This window comes from Bos javanicus, chromosome X (genome assembly GCF_032452875.1).
Source record: "Bos javanicus breed banteng chromosome X, ARS-OSU_banteng_1.0, whole genome shotgun sequence".
In the NCBI taxonomy this organism is placed as follows: domain Eukaryota; kingdom Metazoa; phylum Chordata; class Mammalia; order Artiodactyla; family Bovidae; genus Bos; species Bos javanicus.
The window spans coordinates 93,164,686-93,185,995 of NC_083897.1; the positions used below are offsets into that span (position 1 = coordinate 93,164,686).

At 45.4% G+C, this 21,310-nt stretch overlaps 1 long non-coding RNA gene across 2 annotated transcripts in view; it reads left to right on the forward strand.

The window, feature by feature from the left end:
• The first annotated feature begins 9,213 nt into the window (after positions 1–9,213).
• Positions 9,214–21,310, forward strand: part of LOC133243379 (uncharacterized) — a 77,969-nt gene continuing 65,872 nt past the window's right edge. Inside the window, exons 1-2 of one of the 2 annotated variants that reach the window (XR_009735063.1) lie at positions 9,214–10,760; positions 11,300–11,377. This is a non-coding gene — a long non-coding RNA (uncharacterized LOC133243379). The remainder of the gene's footprint in view (positions 10,761–11,299; positions 11,378–21,310) is intronic. The other variant, XR_009735062.1, reaches the window with a different exon arrangement.

A 21,310-nucleotide genomic window follows, 5' to 3' on the forward strand; every position in this document is an offset into this window, starting at 1 on the left:
CCTGGTCTCAGCAATAACTCAGGAGTCCAACAAGAACCCCATTGCCTTTCTGGAAAGTCTAAAAGAGTCCCTCCAGTTTACCAATTTGGACGTAGATTCTTACAAGTGACAGGTGATTTTAAAGGACAAATTCCTGTCCCAATGTGCATCAGACATCAGGATAAAGTTACAACAGCTACAGCAGCAGGACCCTGCTGCCTCTTTAGATGAGATGGTCCAGGCAGCCACCAATACCTGTCATAACAGAGAACAGGAGAGGGAGGCCAAGGCCCAGGAAAGGGAGAAAGGGAAAGAGACAAGGCATGCCCAGATGCTGGCCGCCCTCCAGGGAAACCCTGTGGCAAACCCTGAGTCCTTGAAGGACAAGGCACGAGGCAAATGCCCAATCTGTAGACAGGCGGGACATTTGGGCCAAAGAGTGTCCAAACCATGACAGGTCTCCTAAAACAGCTTGCTACAAATGCCATCAATTGGGACATTGGGCAGCACTCTGCCCTCGGGACCCAAGAGCCTCAAGGTCAAGCACCAAGCCTTCTGTCATGATGGTTCAACAGGACTGAAGCCCCCCGCTCCACCCAGCCTGCCTGTCACAGATAACCATCGTGGAGCTGGAGCCAAGGGTGCAACTGGATGTGGCAGGTAGGTCCGAGAATTTCTTGGCTGACACAGGGGCTACGTATTCTGTCCTGACCTCCTTCTCCTGAGCCTTCTCCTCCCAAACCTGTACCATTTTGGGTGCTATAGGAAAAGCAATTAGAAAAAGATTCACCTGAGCACTTGGCTGTTGGGATGGACAAATATTTTCCCACCAGTTTCTGGTGGTCCCTGGGTGTCCTACTCCCTGTCCTTCCCTATTGGGAAGAGATCTTTCCCTGACTTCAAAATCTTGCAGCTATTGTAGTCCTGATAGAAGATGCTTTAAAACTCTCTCTTGGGGGCAAACTATTTTTACCACCCATCAAGTGAAACAACTCCTGAATGGGAGAGGCCATTTATGGATGTCTGATCAAAGGATCCTCAAATATCAAGTAGTGCTGATGGAAAATCAAGGCCTGACTATATCCCCTTGTGAGGTTCTTAACCCAGCTACCCTCCTGCCTACCCCTGAGGGCTCTCTCCCCTTTCACTCTTGCCTAGCAACCTTGGACCACTGGACAAAACCCTAGAGGGATTGTCAGATCTTCTGACCAATCCTGAGGAAATCTGGTACACTGATGGAAGCAGCTTTGTCTTGGATGGAAAAAGAAGAGCCAGATATGCAATAGTCTCCAATTTTGAGACCATAGAGGCTAAGCCTCTGCCACCAGGTACTTCAGCCTAATTAGCTGAGCTCATAGCCCTGACTTGAGCTTTAGAGCTGGGAAAAAGAAAAAGAGTAGCCATTTATACTGACTCCAAGCATGTTTTTCTGGTGTTACATGCACATGCTGCTATTTGGAAAGAAAGAGGCCACTTGACCACCCAAGGGTCCCCAATCAAATATGGTGATCAAATCCTTAGGCTCTTGGAGGCAGTCCATCTGGCCACTGAGGTTTCAGTCTCGTATTATAAAGGACACCAAAAAGGGAGCACAGAAGTGGCACAAGGAAACCAAGCAGCTGATCAGGCAGCTAAGAGAGCAGGATTACAGAACAATGACCTAATAGGGGTTGCCACCTTAGTTCCACAGACTAATTTGTCAGAAACTCCTTCATATACTGAAGGTGAGACTCTTAAAGCTAAGAGTGAGGGCTTTCAAGAAGATCATGTGGGGTGGTTCCACAAGGAAGGACTCCTTTTTCTGCCTGGGAACCTCCAATGGAAGTTGGTTAACTCCTTACATGCCACCACTCATTTAGGGGAGAAGGCTCTCCAAGGATTACTAGAAAGGTCCTTCAGAGGAACAGGCCTCCAGATGACTATAAGGTAAGTGGTCTCCTCTTGTCCCACTTGCAAATTAAACAACCCCCAAGGAGCTTGCAGACGCGAGCTGGCCCAGCCTGTCCAATGGCATGGGACCTACCCAGGAGAGGGCTGGCAGATGAACTTCATCCAGATGCCAGTTTCTCAAGGGTATAAATACCTATTATTCATGATAGATACATTCATAGGATGGATTAAAGGCTTTCCTACCCGAACTGAGAAGGCTGAGGAGGTGGTAAAAAAACTGCTCCCTGAAACCATTCTGAGATTTGGTCTGCTCAGGTCATTACAAAGTGACAATGGGACATCATTTACTTCTAAGGTCACCCAAGGGGTCTCTAAAGCATTGAGCATTCATTGAGCATTGCTTATTATCTACATTGTGCCTGGAGGCTTCAGTCTTCAGGAAAAGTAGAAAGAGCCAACCAATTCTTAAAATCAGCAATAAAAAAGATAAACCAGGAGACCTCCCTGGGATGGAAGGAGGCTTTACCAATAGCTCTCCTCTGCACCCATGTTGCCCCTAAGGAACAGGTTGGTCTTAGTTCTGATGAGATGCTATATGGGAGACTTTTTGTTTATGTCAATAACCTCTTCCTAGATCCAGAGGTTCAGACCCTCCAGTCTTATACCATGGCCATTGGGCAATTTCAACAAAATATATGCTTGTGGTGTGTCAAACAGGACCCAAAAGATTCTAAAGAGCCACCACTATATGCTCCAGAGACTCAAGTCCTAATTGAAGTCTGGAAAGTTGGGTCCCCAAAAGGCTCAACTCCAGCCCACATGGAAGGGCCCCTACCCTATAGTACTTTCTACCACCACAGCAGTCAAGGTACTAGGACATAATTCCTGGATTCACTACTCACGAGTCAAGCTGTGGAAGAAAACAGAAGAGGACACTCAATACACCTGTGAGCCCCTGGGAGATCTCAGATACCTATTCAGGACTACAAATGAGTGCCATTCTAATGAACACCCCCAAAATTAAGTTTCTGAGGATAAGATTTCTCAGGATAGCTCTAAAAAGCCAACACAGCTTGGCAGGGGTTGTACTCCAAAATAGACAGGAGATAGATCTCCTGATCCCTGAACAAAGAGGAACTCAAGCCACCTTGAATGAGACATGTTGTTTCTGGGTAAATACCACCAGCTAAGTTACAGAAAGTTTCAGAGTCCTCAAGAAAAACATTCAGATCCTACAGGATCTCAAAGAATGAGCTGGAGAGTTCTCAGGGTGGCTACAATATCTCTTTGGGGGATCCTTCTCCTGACGGGAGGGAATTTGGAATTGGCTAATGTCCCTACTAATCATTATCACCATATCGATGCTGCTTATGATTGCTCCATGTATTATTGATTGTCTAACCCGTTTTGTCTCTGCCCAGGTCAACAAGCACAACATGTGGTGCCAGTTCAACAAGGATATATAAAACTACAGCTGACCATGGAAAATATCACTATCCCTTATATGGACACCGCTATAAGGACTCTGAGGCTTGAGACTAGCAAGAGGGGAGGCCCAATGCCCCTTGCTGTCCCAGTTCAGCAGGAAGTAGCCAGAGAGACCTTGATGCCCCATTCCCAAAGAATTGGGCCTCCCATCTCTTGAGGGGGGAATGTTAGGTAGTTAGAATAGGAAAAAGGAGTCCATAATGGCTGTGGCTAAAAGACAAAGAAAGGAAAAAGCCCGTGAAAATAGAACAAAGGAAGTTCGGAGGACTGGAGTGAGAACCTCAGGTGAAACAAACAGCCCTCCTGGCTAGCCCAATTTACATAGGGCAAACTCAGGGGGAGGAGAAAAAACATATAAAAAGAGGAGCCAAAATTGAGCTGGCTTCTCTTCTCTTTGTGTCTTTTGGGTCAGCCCACCCTCATGCCTCAAGGATGTATTTTCGTTTACTTGCCAAATAAAACTGAGCTGTAACACTGATCTGTCTGTCACTTCAAATTTTTGCTGTAGCAAGACAGAACCGAGGAAATTGCACACTCCCCTGACAGTAACAAATAATTTTAGTGTGAAAAGAAGTGAAAGTGTTACTTGCTCAGTCGTTTCTGACTCTGCGACTCCATGGACTGTAACCCATCAGGCTCCCCTGTCTATGGGATTCTCCAGGCAAGAATGCTGGAGTGGGTAGCCGTTCCCTTCTCCAGGGGAGGTTCACAGCCCAGGGGTCAAACCTGGGTCTCCTGCACCGCAGGCAGATTCTTTACCATCTGAGGCATCAGGGAAACCACAATATTAGTATCAGTATGTCCCCAATACTGCCTGGGAGATATTTATACTAAAATTTATTTGTTGTTTATCTGAAATTCAAATTTCATTACTTAGCATCTTTTATCTCACCTGGTAGCACTACTGTGGGGAGTTTAAAGTCATATATTGTTGCTGAAAAGTAGTGTTGTACAGGCTGAAGTCAGACAATCATAATGCAGCAACTTATTGAGAGGCCTAGAAGTGAGAGAGAACCAGTCAAAGGGTTTAAAGCAAGGAGGGGGTAACATATTAAAATTTTAGCTTTAGGAAGAGGTTCCTTCTGGCTTCTTGGAGGCTTCTTTTAAGAGAGACAACAGGGAGATCTCACTAGTTATAATAGTACAGACAAGAGATTTTGGGTTGTGATAGGAGGAAGATAGAGAGGAGGTGCCAAATTTAAGGAGGATGTAGGCATTAGATCATCATAATTTGGCAGCTGGTTAGATGGAGTGAAGAGGGCATCATTCCCAGGGTCCAGTTTGGGTGTCTGTGAAGATGGTATTGCTACCAACTGAGATAGAACCTGACCTGCCTCTTGAGAAATCAGGTCAGGAAGCAACAGTTAGAATTGGACATGGAACAACAGACTGGTTCCAAATAGGAAAAGGAGTACGTCAAGGCTGCATATTGTCACCCTGCTTATTTAACTTCTATGCAGAGTACATCATGAGAAACACTGGGCTGGAAGAAGCACAAGCTGGAATCAAGATTGCTGGGAGAAATATCAATAACCTCAGATATGCAGATGACACCACCCTTATGGCAGAAAGTGAAGAGGAACTCAAAAGCCTCTTGATGAAAGTGAAAGAGGAGAGTGAAAAAGTTGGCTTAAAGCTCAACATTCAGAAAACTAAGATCATGGCATCTGGTGCCATCACTTCATGGGAAATAGATGGGGAAACAGCGGAAACAGTGTCAGATTTTATTTTTGGGGGTTCCAAAATCACTGCAGATGGTGATTGCAGCCATGAAATTAAAAGACGCTTACTCCTTGGAAGGAAAGTTATGACCAACCTAGATAACATATTGAAAAGCAGAGACATTACTTTGCCAACAAAGGTCTGTCTAGTCGAGGCTATGGTTTTACCAGTGGTCATGTATGGATGTGAGAGTTGGACTGTGAAGAAAGCTGAGCGCTGAAGAATTGATGCTTTTGAACTGTGGTGGAGAAGATTCTTGAGAGTCCCTTGGACTGCAAGGAGATCCAACACCAGTCCTGGGTGTTCTTTGGAAGGAATGATGCTGAAGCTGAAACTCCAGAACTTTGGACACCTCATGTGAGGAGTTGGCTCATTGGAAAAGACTCTAATGCTGGGAGGGATTGGGGGCAGGAGGAGAAGGGGATGACAGAGGATGAGATGGCTGGATGATATCACCGACTCGATGGACGTGAGTTTGAGTGAACTCCGGGAGTTGGTGATGGATAGGGAGGCCTGGCATGCTGCAATTCATGGGGTCGCAAAGAGTCAGACACAACTGAGCAACTGAACTGAACTGAACTGAGATAGAACAGATGTTGGAGGCAATGATTAAGTTTAGGATATGTGTTGGAGGTGCCTAAGGAACATCTGGTGTATGGGGACAGAAAATGATTGGCTGTCTCATTCTGAAATTTAGTGGAAAAAATGAGCCTAGAGAGTGGAAAGTCCTCAGCATACAGGCACTACTGAAACCAGGAGATAGATGGACTCCCCAGAAAAGGAACTCAGGGAGAAGGCCAAGAAGAAACAGCTAAGCAGAGGGAACCAGGAAAAAGAGGTGTCCTGAAAGCTAAGGGGTAGTTTCTAGGAGGGAGAGTTGGTCAACCGTGTCAAGTGCAGTCAGAAAGTTCTGATTACACAAAGGCTGAAAAATGGCCATTGATTTGGGCAAAGGTAAAGTCATCATGACCTTAGGCTGGCATCACACAGGCTCATTTAGACATCAGTTCCATTTATACAAATGATAAACACTTGGTTAGCATGCGTCCTCAGCATGCTCTCAGATGTTCACTGCAGTCATTCTCACAACCCACACACTCCTTCAGAATTTAAACCATTCATTTGAATTGTGCCCCAACTCACTCAAATTATAGGCACATGTTCAGTTGCTCTCCACACTCATCTGCTGGGGTCCTTTATATTTGTCAGCGTCATCTCAGAGTCGGAGCTAGTGCCTTTGCCAGGATAACTGCAGGCACCCACAAGGGTTAAATGGATTATCCTGTGGTTTTTATCTCCCAGGAGTAAAGAAAAACCTTTGCTCTTCTCTCACCTCCGGTAGAGATAACCCTAACCTTAACTCTGGGTAATGCCGGATGTTGCTGGTTCTGTTGTCCCTGACATGCCTCTCGGCTCACCTCTGGCCCTCATGCACCCTTACTGATGAGTATCTATTGTGTGCAAAAGTTGAGTTCACTCTGTTCCCTATTTTCTAATTATCTTGAGACAGAGGTTCAAACAATAAAGAGAGGAGATGCTCAATGGCACAATTCCCCAAGGAAGTGGGAGAGGTTGAGACCAAGAGCCCAGTGGGAAGGGCAAGCCCAAGATAGGACTTCTCTTCTCTGAGACCCGAGGAAAGAAAGTAGGGGCAGAGACAAGGTTGGAGGTGACAAGAGAGGAAGTGTTCAGCTAATGGCTCCATTTACTTTAAACGCAATAGTTCTTAACCCAGGGTCCAGGGTCCTTTCAGAGTCTCTAGAGAGAATTTAAGGAGCCCATGGATTTGGGGGGGAAGGTTGCATCTTTATTTTCACTATCACTAACAGATATGTAGCATGTCATTATAGGAAATGTGGTTAACAAATTACAGTAGTATTAGCAGTACCTGTGGCTTTGTCACCAATAGAAATCAGATTTTCATAGCACATCATAGTTGTTTCAGGTCTCTCAAATTACATCACTATTTTGAAATTATGTTAGTCACTAAACCTGTTGATAGAGTTTGATATTTAATATATTAATAAAGAAGTACTTATATAACTATGTTATAGATATCTTTCTTATTTTAGTATTTGTATTTCTTTTGTAATCTTTATTTATCTTATGCATGCATTATTCTGGGAAGGGTTTCTTTAGATTTCACCAGATTGCCAGAAGTGTCCTTAGCATAAAAAAAGGCTGAGACACTACTCTGAAGAGTAACAGTAGTTAATATTTACATAGCTCTTCCTAAAGGCCAGGTACAGTTTTAAGTATATTTTTCTTTTCCTTATGTAGTTGTTAACTCATTTATTCCTGTTAGGTAGTTAGAATAGGAAAAAGGAGTCCATAATGGCTGTGGCTAAAAGACAAAGAAGGAAAAAGCCCGTGAAAATAGAACAAAGGAAGTTCAGAGGACTGGAGTGAGAACCTTAGGTGAAACAAACAGCCCTCCTGGCTAGCCCAATTTACATAGGACAGGCTCAGGGGAAGGAGAAAAAACATATAAAAAGAGGAGCCAAAATTGAACTTCTGGCTTCTCTTCTCTTCAAGTCTTTTGGGTCGGCCCACCCTCACGCCTGGAGGATGTATTTTCCTTTGCTTTCCAAATAAAACTGAGCTGTAACACTGATCCATCCATTGATTCAAATTTTTGCTGCGGTGAGACAGAACTGAGGAAATTACATACTCCCCCAATATCACTAATGAAAATTATTTGTTATTTAACTGAAATTCATATCAGAGTGGGGCTCTCTATTTTTTATTTTCTAAATATGGCAACCCTACTGCACGGATAACCACCCTGATGTTGAGATATTCCTCCTCAGGCTCCCATGGCTCTCTATGCCCACCTCTGCACCAGTACCTACCCTGATTCCTGAGAGTTCATGGTTGTATTCTGATCTCTGAATCCTTCATTTGCCATTCAGGGCCTGGCAAAGAACACAGTTTGTTGAGTGAATGAATGCATATGTGTGACATCCCAATAAACCTGCATCATTTGGTGGAATCAAAGTCTTGTGATCAGTACACTGCCTCAGTTCCACTTGTATCCACCTTGTCTTCACATGATTGACATATCGACCCAGCAGCCAAGCTGGTAGGAAAGCAGGAAAGGCAGGCGCGAAGGCTGAGAAGATGGAGCCAGCTGGCGCTGAAGAAGCTGGGAGTGACAGCCACCGCCCTCAGGGAGCAGGAGCCTGGGAGGAGGGAGGTAATGCGGGTGGAAGCATGCTTCTCCCTTGGGGCTCCTCATCACCCCTCCTCCAGGAGGTGCAAAGCACCCCTGCCCTGCGCCTGGCCAGAGGCCAACCCAGGGCTGGCCCTCTCAGGGCCTCCCAGCTTTCCAGCCCTGGACCTAGACTAGTTTCTCCGACGATTTTGGTGGAGAATTCTCCAACAATTCTGGTGGTTTAGTCACCAACTCTTGTCTGACTCTTGGAACCCCGTGGACTGTAGCCTGCCAGGGTCCTCTGTCCATGGGATTTTCCAGGCAAGAATACTGGAGTGGGTTGCCATTTCCTTCTCCAGGGGATTTTCCTAACCCAGGAATCGATCCTAGGTCTCCTGCATTGCAGGCAGATTCTTTACCTACTGAACTATGAGGGGAGCACTGGCCCTCAAATCCCCTCCGTGCCCGCCTGGGTTGAGTTAGGAAAGACTCTGAACAGAACAAATGGGTGCAGGAGATGAGTCAGCCCAGGTGAGGCAGAGGTGCCAGTGAAAATCCTGCCAGTGTGACTGGGCAACACCCAGAAGTGGGGGGCACACAGGGCGGGGGTTCCTATTCCAAGTGTGAGGATTTAGAGGCACTGTCTGTCTGTGGTAAGTCTTGATCATGCACCTACTGAAGGGATGGCTGTGTGATCTGGGTCGAATTGTCTTCCTCATCTGGCCTCAGTTTCCTCCTCCGTGAAGTGGGTCGAATACTCACTCTATCCTAGTGCATCATATCTAGTATAAAAGGTGGTCTGTCAGTAGTAACTGTCATGCGTAGTGCTTGTGCCCTCCACCCTAAGCCACTTGCACCATGTGAAACTGTCCCATTGGCGGGGATGTGGGACACGGTGAGGAGACCTTGATCCGTCATCACAGGGAGCCCAAAGATGGCTCAGGCCCTCGAAGAGACTGGCAAAGGGGCTCAGAAGGTAGGAACCCAGAGTCTAGCAAAGGGGCTTGGCAGGGGGCAAGTTCCCCTTTTATTTCTGCCACTGCCAAGTGAGGAAGAAGAGTCGCCTGCTCTGGAACCAAGGACTGGACGGTGATCTACAGGCGTCACCCATTCTAAGCAAGTCAACGGATTAAATATGATTTTTATTAACTCAGTTTTCTTTTTTTAGAGGGGTTGCTAGCTCAACGGAAGGATTCACACTAAGATTCCGATACGCGGCTGTCCTATAGTTCTGATCGAGTATGGGAAGATAAGACTCAGCGAGAAGGAGGGCAGCAGGGGCGCGGAGATGAACAGGTCTGGCTTTGCCAATACCCACCCACTCAGCACATCTTCCCTTCCGGAGCGGTTCGCGGCATCTGCGCATGCTCCTTCCGCCCCTGTCAGGCCCTCCGAGGGGTCGCGCTGTGCTCTGTGGAGGTGGGGTCTGCGCATGCGCGTCCTGCTCGCCCCGTTCTGCCCGAGGGGCGGGAGAGTCAGTTGTGGAACTGGCCAGTGCGATTGAGGGGACGACTGCGGCCAGACCCATAGGAAGTGACTGTTAGGAGATGTGGACAAAGCGGCGTGCGACAACAACAGGTCACAGAGAGAAGAGGAGGGGTGCGGCCGCCCGGGGCAGTTTAGGCAGGCGCAGAGTCCTCGACGGTAGCGCTTGTGGGTCCTCCTTTCTTCCGGGTTGCAGTTTGTGGTGCCCGCGGGAGGCAAAAAACCAGAGAACGGAACGGGGTGGGTGTGTTAGACCCAGAGGAAACCCCTCTCCATCCCGTCCTCACATCTCCGAGGCCTAGAGAGGACTCAATCTTAGGTCCATTGTACCCCATATCGTCCCCCTGAAGAAAAACTAAATTTGCACAGTAACCGCGCCAGACCCCACCCTCAGTCTTTCAGTCAGTTCCAAAGGGCTCACCCACACTCCGGGGGACTCTGAGTCGAAAAGGGGGTCCGTGAAACAGGGTGGGATTACAGCAATTGAAAAAATTGCTCTGGAGCCGTCTCTGGCCTGGGAAAACCGCTGCTTCCACAGATAAGCCGAGGGGAGCATTCGCGGGGCACAGAAGAGTGACTTCAGACCACAGAACAGGTAGTGTAGACTGAATGAGGTACGAATTGGCCCAGTGAAGACGGAATTAGGTGCTAATTGGCCCAATCTGAGACTGGGTTAATAACTGACTTCTGACCCCCAGGCCCCTGTAAGGACAGCGAAGGGAGCCTTTGACTACTCCAGCTACAGGTGTGAAGTCACAGAGGCACTGGGGCTCTTGAAGCTTGATGCTTCTTCTGAATGAAGACGGCCCAGTCATATTAAGTAACATGTATATATGAGGTGCTGTTTTGAGTATATTTACTTTGTTAGGCCTCAGGACAACCCTATGAGGTAGGTATTACAATCACCCTCAGTTTACAGATAAGCATGTGAGTGCTTCTCTAATAAGGAGTAAAGCAGGACTTCACATTCAAGGCAGTCTGGCTCCAGAGTCTGCACTCCTCTAAGAGGACAACCTACAGATGTACACAGTCTACAATCTGGGTAAGAGACCAGATAAGGGATACCCACTAAAAGGTCAAACTTGGAACTTATTCCCTGAGCACCTACTCTCACACTGCTGTGTTTCTCATACACCATTTCAGTATTCTCAATAATCTTGTGCAGAAGGAATTGCTTGGATATGGAGACAAAGAGATGTTCCATATGCTGCCCCAGATTACACAGATAGTAGTTGAACCAAGTTGATGAAGCAACTTGACTCACATAACAAGTTAACCAAGACAAATGACGAGACTAAAATCTAGGCCTCTTATCTACCCATCTTGGGGTCTGTATGGTCAAGGATCACTCAAGATGGCTGTTCTCTTGCTCTGTGTACATCCCCTGCTGGACCAGTGCCTGCTTCACCTATACCCTACTCACATGACTGACTTTCCCACATACTTGCCCCAGGCCCCAGCTACTGACGAATGTTCTTATCAGTGGGGCAGTGAGGGGCGTGCTCCTCTGCTAGTTTCTGGTAACCAATGAGCCAACCTGACGTCAATTCCCCCTATAACTGGCAGTCTCCCCTTCCCCAGGGCGAAGACTGCAGCCATGTACTGCCCGTCATCCACAACACACAGTGAGGTGTCGCTCCAGGACCTTGCTTCAGACATGTAAGATCCCACATCCTGTCTTGGGCTCTGGGCTTTTTCTTCGGTCTTGAAGCTGGGCATGCACAGGCCTTGTAGGCCTGCGGGGTAGCAGCCCAACAGGGTCGTTTTACTACATGCATTTTAAAAAAACATTTTTTATTTTATCTATTTGTGGCCGTGCTGGGTCTTTGTTGCTATGCACTTTCTCTAGTTGTATCAAGCGGGGGCTACTCTCTAGTTGCCATGTGTGGACTTCTCATTGCGGTGGCTCCTCTTTTGTGGCGTGTGGGCTCTAGAATGCACAGGCTCAGTAGTTGTGGTGCGCGGGATTATTTGCCCCATGGCATGTGGAATCTTCTCAGAACAGGGATTGAACCTGTGTGCCCTGCATTGGCAGATTCTTAACTACAGGACCACCAGGGAAGTCCCCTACTATATGCATTTTAACAAACATTTATTTGTTCATTCAGCAAATGTTTGTTGTGCCAGTCATTCTTGGAGGCACTTAGGATTCAGCAGTGAACAAAATAAACATGGTCCCTTCCCTCTGAGGGAGGGTGAAGGTAGAGAGTGTAAAATATCAACAAAGCTAGACTTTAAAGCTAGACAGCAAAGCTAGACAGAGGATGAGATGGTTGGATGGCATCACCAACTCCATAGATATGAGTTTTGAGCAAGCTCCGGAAGTTGGTGATGGACAGGGAAGCTTGGCGTGCTGCAGTCGGACATGACTGAGTGACTGAACTGAACTGAGACTCTAAAGCAGTGAAAACAGATTTTGTTTAGTAAGTACTGACAGTAGGGGAAAAAGCTGGACTCCATTCCGATTTGTGTAGGGTGTTTTAAAGGGAGAATGAGAGAGGGAGAGGAGGAACAAGCAGGGGCTCAAGTAGAGTGAGGGAAGTGAAAAATTTTAGAAATACAGTTGGTCAGTGTAAGAGCGATTATGTTACTCAAAAACTGGGTTTGCTTCCTGGTGGGTGTCGAGCCAAAAGATACAACCGAGGCAAAGAGCGGGAGAAAGAAGGATTTATTATTACTTGAAGCAAGTAAGGAAAACAGTGGGGATTTTCCCCAAAGCAGTGTCTCCCTGAACAGCAAAATTGGGGAAGTTTTAAGCAGAGGGTAAATAAATATTCTATTAGGAGATTGCGTGGTGTGTGTATATCCATGGCAGGGTTGGGGTGGGGGGAGCTTGAGCAGTGGAAAATTCAGCATAGAACTGGGGCAAAAGTTGTCAGAGTCCAAGCTATAGTTGAAGCCATGATGGTCAGCAAAGGTCAACATCATCATCCCTTAGGTTCCAGTTGATCTGGTGATTGAGTGCTGGAGGTAGGTTTAAATTCTGCAAAACAGCTCAAGAAAGTGCTTCAGGCTAATCTTTACCTTTGAAACAGAACTGAGAGTCTTTACAGCTGATTCATTATCTTTGCTATTATTACTTCTCTTTCCTGACAACAGTTGTTTGTTCTTTTGTTTCCTTAAGATGTGTTCAAGGGCACATCTTCAAGGGCAATCATTGTGTCCAGGCTTAGATCACGAAATGGCTTAGGCCTAAAATGGCTTCTCTCTCTCTTTTTAAAATTGAAGTATAGTTGATTTACAATGTTGTGTTAGTTTCTGGTGTACAGCATAGTTATTCAGTTATATATATATATATATATATATGGCATATTCTTTTCTATTATGGTTTACTACAGAATATTGACTATAGCTCTCTGTACCATACAGTAGGACCTTGTTGTTTATCCATCCTATGTATAATAGGTTGCTTTCACTAATCCCAAACTCCTAGTCCTTCTTTTCCCTACCTCTCCTCCCGCTTGGCAACTATAAGTCTGTTTTCTAAGTCTGTGAGTCTGTTTCTGTTTCGTAGATAAGCTCATTTGTGTCATATTTTAGATTCCACATATAAGTGATATCATATGGTATTTGTCTTTCTCTTTCTCTCTCTCTCTCTCTCTTTTTTTTGGCATGCCTTGCGGCTTTTGGGATCTTCGTTCTCAGACCAAGGAACCGGGCTCCAGCGGTGAAAGTGCTGAGTCCTAACCACTGGTCCAGCAGATAATTCCCTTCTTTCTCTTTCTTGATATACTTCACTTAATATGATAATCTCTAGGTCCATCCATGTTTCTGCAAGTGGCATTATTTCATTCTTTTTTATGACTGAATAATATTACATGGTATACATTTACTACATCTTTGTCCATTCATATATCGATGGACATTTAGGTTGCTTCCATGTCTTGGCTATTGTAAATAGTGCTACTTTCTCTGAATATATGTCTGGGAGTGGAATTACTGGATCATATGACAACTCTTTTTAGTTTTTAGACTGAAAGCAGGTTTATTCAGGGAGATACATACTCTATTGACAGAGTAGGCCATTTGAGAAGGTAAGAGACCTTTTTAGTTTTTTAAGAAAACTCCATACTATTTTCCATAGTGGCTGCACAAATTTACATTCCCACCAACAGTGCAGGAGAGTTCCCTTTTCTCCACACCCTTTCCAGCATTTGTTATTTGTAGACTTTTTAATGGTGGCCATTCTGACCGGTGTGATAAAATGGCTTCTCTTATGTCAAAAAGCTGTATCTGGTTCTTTTCTTCTGGGGAGGCCCCTACCCTATTGGCTTACAATTAGGCCAGCTGTGTCTGTTAGCTGGCAATTATTGAAGTTAGGATTATTCTATCCTCTCATAGTTACTGGGAAGGAAACGGAGGCCCTATCCTTCCTTGATTATATTTCAAAGGACTGGCTCTCAGGACCTTGAGAAAGATGTTTCTGAGTCCTAGGAGATATATGTATATACATAAACGTATATGTATATATATGGGCTTCAGTGGTAAAGAACCTGCCTGTCAATGCAGGAGACATAAGAGACTCAGATTCGATCCCTGGGTCAGGAAGATTCCCCTGGAGGCGGGCATGGTAACCCACTCCAGTATTCTTGTCTGGAGAATCCCATGGACAGAGGAACTTGGCAGGCTATAGTCCATAGGGTCCCAAAGAGTACATCTCAAAGAGACAGAGGAATTCACAATCAAAGAGACAGAGGAATTCACAATTGTAAGCCCTTTTTAGTAAATGCTGTAAGAGAGATCAGCGGCCTGTCATCAGGTGTTGGCTAGAACAAATGGTAGCTTGTTTTGACAAACCCTGAACTTTTTCAGACAGGAACTTAAAAGGAGGCTATGTCATCCAGGCACCCAGCCTTAGGCTGTTAGAAAGTGAAGTGAAAGTGAAGTTGCTCAGTCGTGTCCAACTCTTTGTGACCCCATGGACTGTAGCCTACCAGGTTCCACCATCCATGGGATTTTCCAGGCAAGAATACCGGAGTGGGTTGCCATTTCCTTCTCCAGGAGATCTTCCCTCCCCAGGGATTGAACCCAGGTCTCCTGCATTGTAGGCAGACACTTTACCATCTGAGTCACCAGGGAAGGCTGTTAGAACTCAGGCTAAAATTTGGGCAAGTCCCTTAGTACAGGGTTTGGGTGGGAGGGGTGGTGATATTTGAATGGAGTGTTCCCTGCAAAGAGATTTCACAGTTCTCTAGGGAGGTGGAATCAACAATAAACTTGTAAATAAGACTTTCAGGGGTTAGTGAGGGTACTGAAGGCCTGAGAGACTTGGAGAAAGGATTGGCTGTATTGGTGAACTGAAAACCCTGATCTGCAAAGGTTTGGGAAGTAAAGAAAGAAGTGGGAGCGGCAAGGCAGGAAGAGCAAGTGAAAAGCCCTGAGGCAGGACCAGGCTTCTCTCAGCCAGGGCCAGAGTAAAGGCCAGTGGCTTGGGAATGCAGATAACATGCAGTGAAAGCAGTGCAGGAAAGCAGGGGAGGGTGGGACAATTGAAGTCTGAGATCTTGGGGATAGTCACAAGCCAAATCACAAGTACTTATTTTATGTGTTAGCAGTACTGCCCTATAAAGTCATGAAAGTTTTCCCTGTACAGAAGACATCTTGTGCTGAGAGGGTGAGGATGGAGGATCATTTTTATAACTGTCTCATTTTATTTATTTTAAAATTTTATTGAAATGTAGTTGGAGAAGGCAATGGCACCCCACTCCAGTACTCTTGTCTGGAAAATCCCATGGACGGAGGAGCCTGGTAGGCTCCAGTCCATGGGGTCGCTAAGAGTTGGGCACGACTGAGCGACTTAGCAGCAGCAGTTGATTTACAATATTGTATTTAGTTCCTGCTGTACAGCAAAGTGACTCAGTTATATATATATGCTGCTGCTGCTGTTGCTAAGTCACTTCAGTCGTGTCCGACTCTGTGTGACCCCATAGACGGTAGCCCACCAGGCTCCCCGTCCCTGGGATTCTCCAGGCAAGAACACTGGAGTGGGTTGCCATTTCCTTCTCCAATGCATGAAAGTGAGAAGTGAAAGTGAAGTCGCTCAGTCGTGTCCGACCCTTAGTGACCCCATGGACTGCAGCCTACCAGGCTCCTCCATTTATGGGATTTTCCAGGCAAGAGTACTGGAGTGGCGTGCCATTGCCTTCTCCATATATATGTATATATATGTGTATATATATATATATATATATATATTTCATACTCTTTTCATACTCTTTTCCATTATGGTTTATCACAGGATATTAAATATCATCCTATATAGTAGGACCTTGTTTTTTATCCGTCCTATGTATAATAGTTGGCATCTGCTAATCCCAAACTCCCATTCCTTCCCTCCCCTACCCACCTTCCCCTTGGCAACCACAGATCTGCTCTCTATATCTGTGAGTCTGTTTTTGTTTCATAAATATATTGATTTATATCATATTTTAGATTCCACATATAAATGATATCATATAGTATTTGTCTTTCTCTTTCTGACTTACTTTGCTTTGTATGATAATCTCTAGGTCCATCCATGTTGCTGCAAATGGCATGATTTCATTCTTTTTTATGGCTGAGTAATATTCCTGTGTGTGTGTGTGTGTGTACTGTATTCCATAGTGGCTGCACCAATTTACATTCCTACCAACAGTGTAAGAGGGCTGCCTTCTCACTACACCCTCTCCAGCATTTGTTATTTGTAGACTTTTTAATAATGGCCATTCTACCTGGTATGAGATGGTACCTCATTATAGTTTTGATTTGCATTTCTCTAATAATTAGTGATATTGAACATCTTTTCATGTGCCTAAAAAGCAGAGACATTACCAACAAAGGTCCATATAGTCAAAGCTATGGTTTTTCCAGTAGTAGCTGAGCAACCAAAGAATTGATGCTTTTGAACTGAGTGTTGGAGAAGACTCTTGAGAGCCCCTTGGACAGTAAGGAGATCAAACCAGTCAATCCTAAAGGAAATCAGTCCTGAATATTCATTGGAAGGACTGATGCTGAAGCTGAAGCTCCAATACTTTGGCCACCTTACGTGAAGAACTGGCTTATTGAAAAAGACCCTGATGCTGGGAAAAATTGAAGGCAGGAGGAGAAGGGGATGACTGAGGATGAGATGGTTGGTTCAATGGACATGAGTTTGAGCAGGCCCCAGGAATTGGTGATAGACAGTGAAGCCTGGTGTGCTGCAGTCCATGGGGTTGCAAAGAGTCGGACACGAGTGAGTGGCTTAACTGAACTGAATTGGCCATACATGTGTCTTCTTTGGAGAAATGTCTATTTAGGTCTTCTGCCCATTTTTCAACTGGGTTATTTGTTTTTTGTGTGTGTTATTGAATTGTAGGGGCTGTTTGTGTATTTTGGAAATTAAGCCTTTGTCAGTTGCATCATTTGCAAATATTTTCTCCAAGTTCATAGAATGTATTTTTGTTTTGTTTATGACTTTCTTTGCTGTGCCAAAGCTTATAAGTTTGATTAGGTCTCATTTTGTTTTTGCTTTTATTTCTATTGCCTTGGGAGACTGACCTAAGGAAACCTTGGTATAATTTATGTCAGAGACTGTTTTGCCTATATTCTCTTCTAGGAGTTTTGTGGTGTCTTGTCTTATAAAGTCTTTAAGCCATTTTGAGTTTATTTTAGTATATAATGTGAAGGTGTATTATAGCTTCATTGATTTACATGTAGCTACCCAACTTCCCAACACCACTTGCTGAAGAGACGGTCTTCTCAGGATGAGGGATCCTAAAGTCAATCGTTTCTATGTTCACCTAGCTGTGCTGTGGATCTTGGTGCAAGGCTGTGCCAGCCAGGAGAGAGGGGGGCTTTTTCTTTGCTTTTTTGCCTTGCAGAATGTGGGATCTTAGTTCCCCCACCAGGGATTGAACCCTAGCCCCCTGCACTGGAAGCATGGAGTCTTAACCACCAGGGACCACCAGGGAAGTTCCAGGGGCCGTTTTCTAAAATCCACAGCCTAGCCACACTGAACCCAGAGGAGCTGCCTCTGCCCAGGAGGGCACCCGTGTCTGAATCAAATGAAAGTGCTACACGGGTGAACTGTAGCTTGTTTGCCAGGCCCGTGTTTTCCAAGTAGCAGATCAGTTCTGAGGTTGTTGAAAAAGCGGAGCAACTGTCTTAAAAAGCATTATAGGGACTTCCTTGGTGGTCCAGTGGCACTCCCATTGCAAGGGGCCTGGATTCCATCCCTGGTCAGGGAACTAGATCCCACATGCCACAACTAAGAGCTCACATGCCACAACTATAGATCCTGCAGTAAAAAAAGTAACGAGGATCAAAGACCTATGTGCTGCGACTAGGACCTGGCACAGCCAAATAAATAAATACATAATTTAAAAAAAAAGAGCACCATGAACTGTGATTTTGTTACCTTATTACAGAGCCCCTAGTGGCTGCACAGTGGAATTGTTCAACCCCTCTACAAGAAACTGCAGCGGCAACTCAACAAGGGAGAGGATGATAGTTGGGTAGCCACTGACACCTGAGGGTGACTTCATCCAAGTGAAGGAACCCTTATTCCCTCTTCCCCTTCAGGCTCTTCCTGGGTCTCTCCCATTCCTTTTGTTTTCTTCAAGGGAACATACTGAGCATTCATTACTTGGTGGAGTGCATGCAAAAATGTCCTCAGCAACATGTCCAAAATCAGGTAGAGGAAACAGACAAGTTTTAAAAAAATTTATTGTTATTGATTTATACATCTCTATCTTACAAAAAGGATTTGAAGCAGCTGTCAATTCCAAGATATATCATTTCCTGACACTATACCAGGGCGGACAATAAAATTAAGCTAGGACAAGATGATGATAAAAATCCCTTTGATTTATTTTGCTTTAAAAGTGTTTGTATCTTGGAACTTTCCTGGTGGTCCCGTGGTTAACACAGATTCTATCCCTGGTTCGAGAACCAAGATCGCACATGGTGTGGGACAACTAAGCCCATATGCCACAAGTACTGAGCCTGCACTCTACAGCCTAAGAGCTGCTACTACTGAAGCCCGTGCACCTAGAGCCTATACTCTGCAGCAAGAGAAGCTATTGCAATGAGAAGCCCGCAACTAGAGAGTAGCCCCCGCTTGCTGTAACTAGAGAAAGCCCATGCACAGCAACAAACAGCCCATGCACTGCAAGGAGGACTTAGTGCAGCCAAAAAAAGTTTATGTCTTTCTCTTGTATAGTTATTTTATCATCTTCTTTTCAAGTGTACAGAAAAGTAGAGAATAATATAAAACACTGCTACTTTTATCAAACCTTCACATTTTGTCATAGTGCTGACAAAATGCTTCACATTTTGTCATAGTGCTGACAAAATGCTTCACATTTTGTCAAACCTTCAAATTTGGTTTTTATTTTATTTTATTATTTTGGCCACGCTGTGCAGCTTGTGCGATCTCAGTTTCTCAACCAGGAATTGAATCCAGACCATGGTAGTGAAAGCACGAATCCTAAACCCTGAACCACCAGAAATCTCCCCAGGTTGTGTGTGTGTGTGTGTATTTGGCTGCACTAGGTCTTCATTGCAGTGCTCCGGCTCTTCCTTGTGGTAGGAGGGCTTTCTCTAGTTGTGGTGCGTGGGCTTAGTTACCTTGTGGCATGTGGGATCTTAGTTCCCCGACCAGGGACTGAACCCATGCCCCGCTTCAGTGAAAGCACAGAGTCCTAACCACTAGATTGCCAGGGAATTCCTGATATGGTCTTGTATTGCATGAGTGGTATTAACACTGCATGGCCCTTATGCTGGTTGTGCAGCTCTAGATACTCCCTGCATCTCCACAGTGCTCTCCAGCACCCAAAGAACTTTCAGTTCAGTTCAGTCGCTCAGTTGTGTCCGACTCTTTGCAACCCCATGAATCGTAGCACGCCAGGCCTCCCTGTCCATCACCAACTCCCGGAGTTCACTCAAACTCACGTCCATCGAGTCGGTGATGCCATCCAGCCATCACATCCTCTGTCGTCCCCTTCTCCTCCTGCCCCCAATCCCTCCCAGCATCAGAGTCTTTTCCAATGAGTCAACTCTTCGCATGAGGTGGCCAAAGTACTGGAGTTTCAGCTTTAGCATCATTCCTTCCAAAGAAGGGTCTGTTATTTCCTGTGCTCCTCACACAAGCCTCTTAAGAAGGCAGAACAAGTGGCATGATCCCCCGTTCAACTCAAGAGGAAACAAACATCCAGAATGAAGGGCTAAGACCACAAAGGGGCAGAGACCCAGGCTCAATGTAGGCTTTCCCAGCTCAGGGCTGTTTCCACTACTCAGTTTCCATTCAGGTCATATCAAGGCAATAAATGTGAACAACTGGAGAACAAGCCAGTGGGAGTGAGAGAGGAGGAGCATGGAGACAGGGTATGAAGAAAGGGTAGGGTTGGGAGGAAAAAATAAAAGCAGAGCCAGGGGCGGGATCTGTATGGATTTAAATCTACCAGTGACTGTCAAGCTTGACAGCTCTTTGGGATCACCTGGGTAACTTCAAGAAGCACTGATGTCTGAGGCCCACCCCCAGAGATTCTAAAGTAACCGACCTGCCAGGCCTCCTGAGCAGCAGGATGTTGAAAAGCTCCCCAGCTGATTTTTGAATGTATAGCCTAGGTGAGGACCATTGACTAAGCAGAGCTATTTGTCAGGCAGTGAATTGGTTGAGGGGGCGGTACTCAAAGGCTGGCTTGTTAACCTTAATAAGATCTTAGACTTCAAAGCCTGGCTTGTAAATAAGGTATTGAGATCTTAGCCCTAGATCTAAGGGCTATGGACAAAAATGGGCTAAAATGAAAGGTGATAATCCAGTTTCCTCAGTGCTGTTCATACTAACCTTAAACTATTTTGTTCAGTTATCAGGGCTTTAACTTGAAGGGGAGACTAGCAATTTTCACAATGAATACCAGTAAACCCCGACAGAGCAATAGAATTTGTCAAATATTCTCTAAGTACTTCCTTTGTGCAGGTTCTGTGCTATAGGGAAGTTAGAGAGATGGAAAAATCACAATCCTTGCCCTCCAGAAGCTCAGACTAACTGGCAACCCAGACAAATATATGACAACACCATGTGCTAAGTGTTAGAGATAAGTCCAAAGTGCGAGGGAATAGAGGGCAGAAAATACCTAACTCTACCTCAGGGGGACTAGCAGAGGGGCTCAGAGTAGGCTTCATAGGAGTGCTGTATGAGCTGGGTCTTGAAGGATGAGTAGTGGTTGGTTAAGGGTATGGTTGAGGCTGGGGGTTTGGAAGAGCATGTGCAGAGGCTCAGGCATAAGTGTGGCTTCAGAAGAACATGTAGTTTGGAATGATACAAGCACAGGGACTAAATATCTGTTGGAGAAGAACCTTACCCTGTAGGCAGCAGGGAATCATCAAAGGAGTGTGTGGAAAACAGCAAAGTCCTTATGGAGGACAGGGTATCTAAACTAGGTCCTGGAAGATGAGTAGTAATGGATGTGGGATGGAAAGGCTTCCCAAATCAGAGTGGGAGTGGGAGGGGGAATAATGTGGGCAAAAGTGCAGAGGCAGGAATGAGCCTGACATGTATCATGTGCATTGAGGGAATCAATAATCTGGTAAGTAAGTAAGTAAGTGAAGTCGCTCAGTCGTGTCTGACTCTTT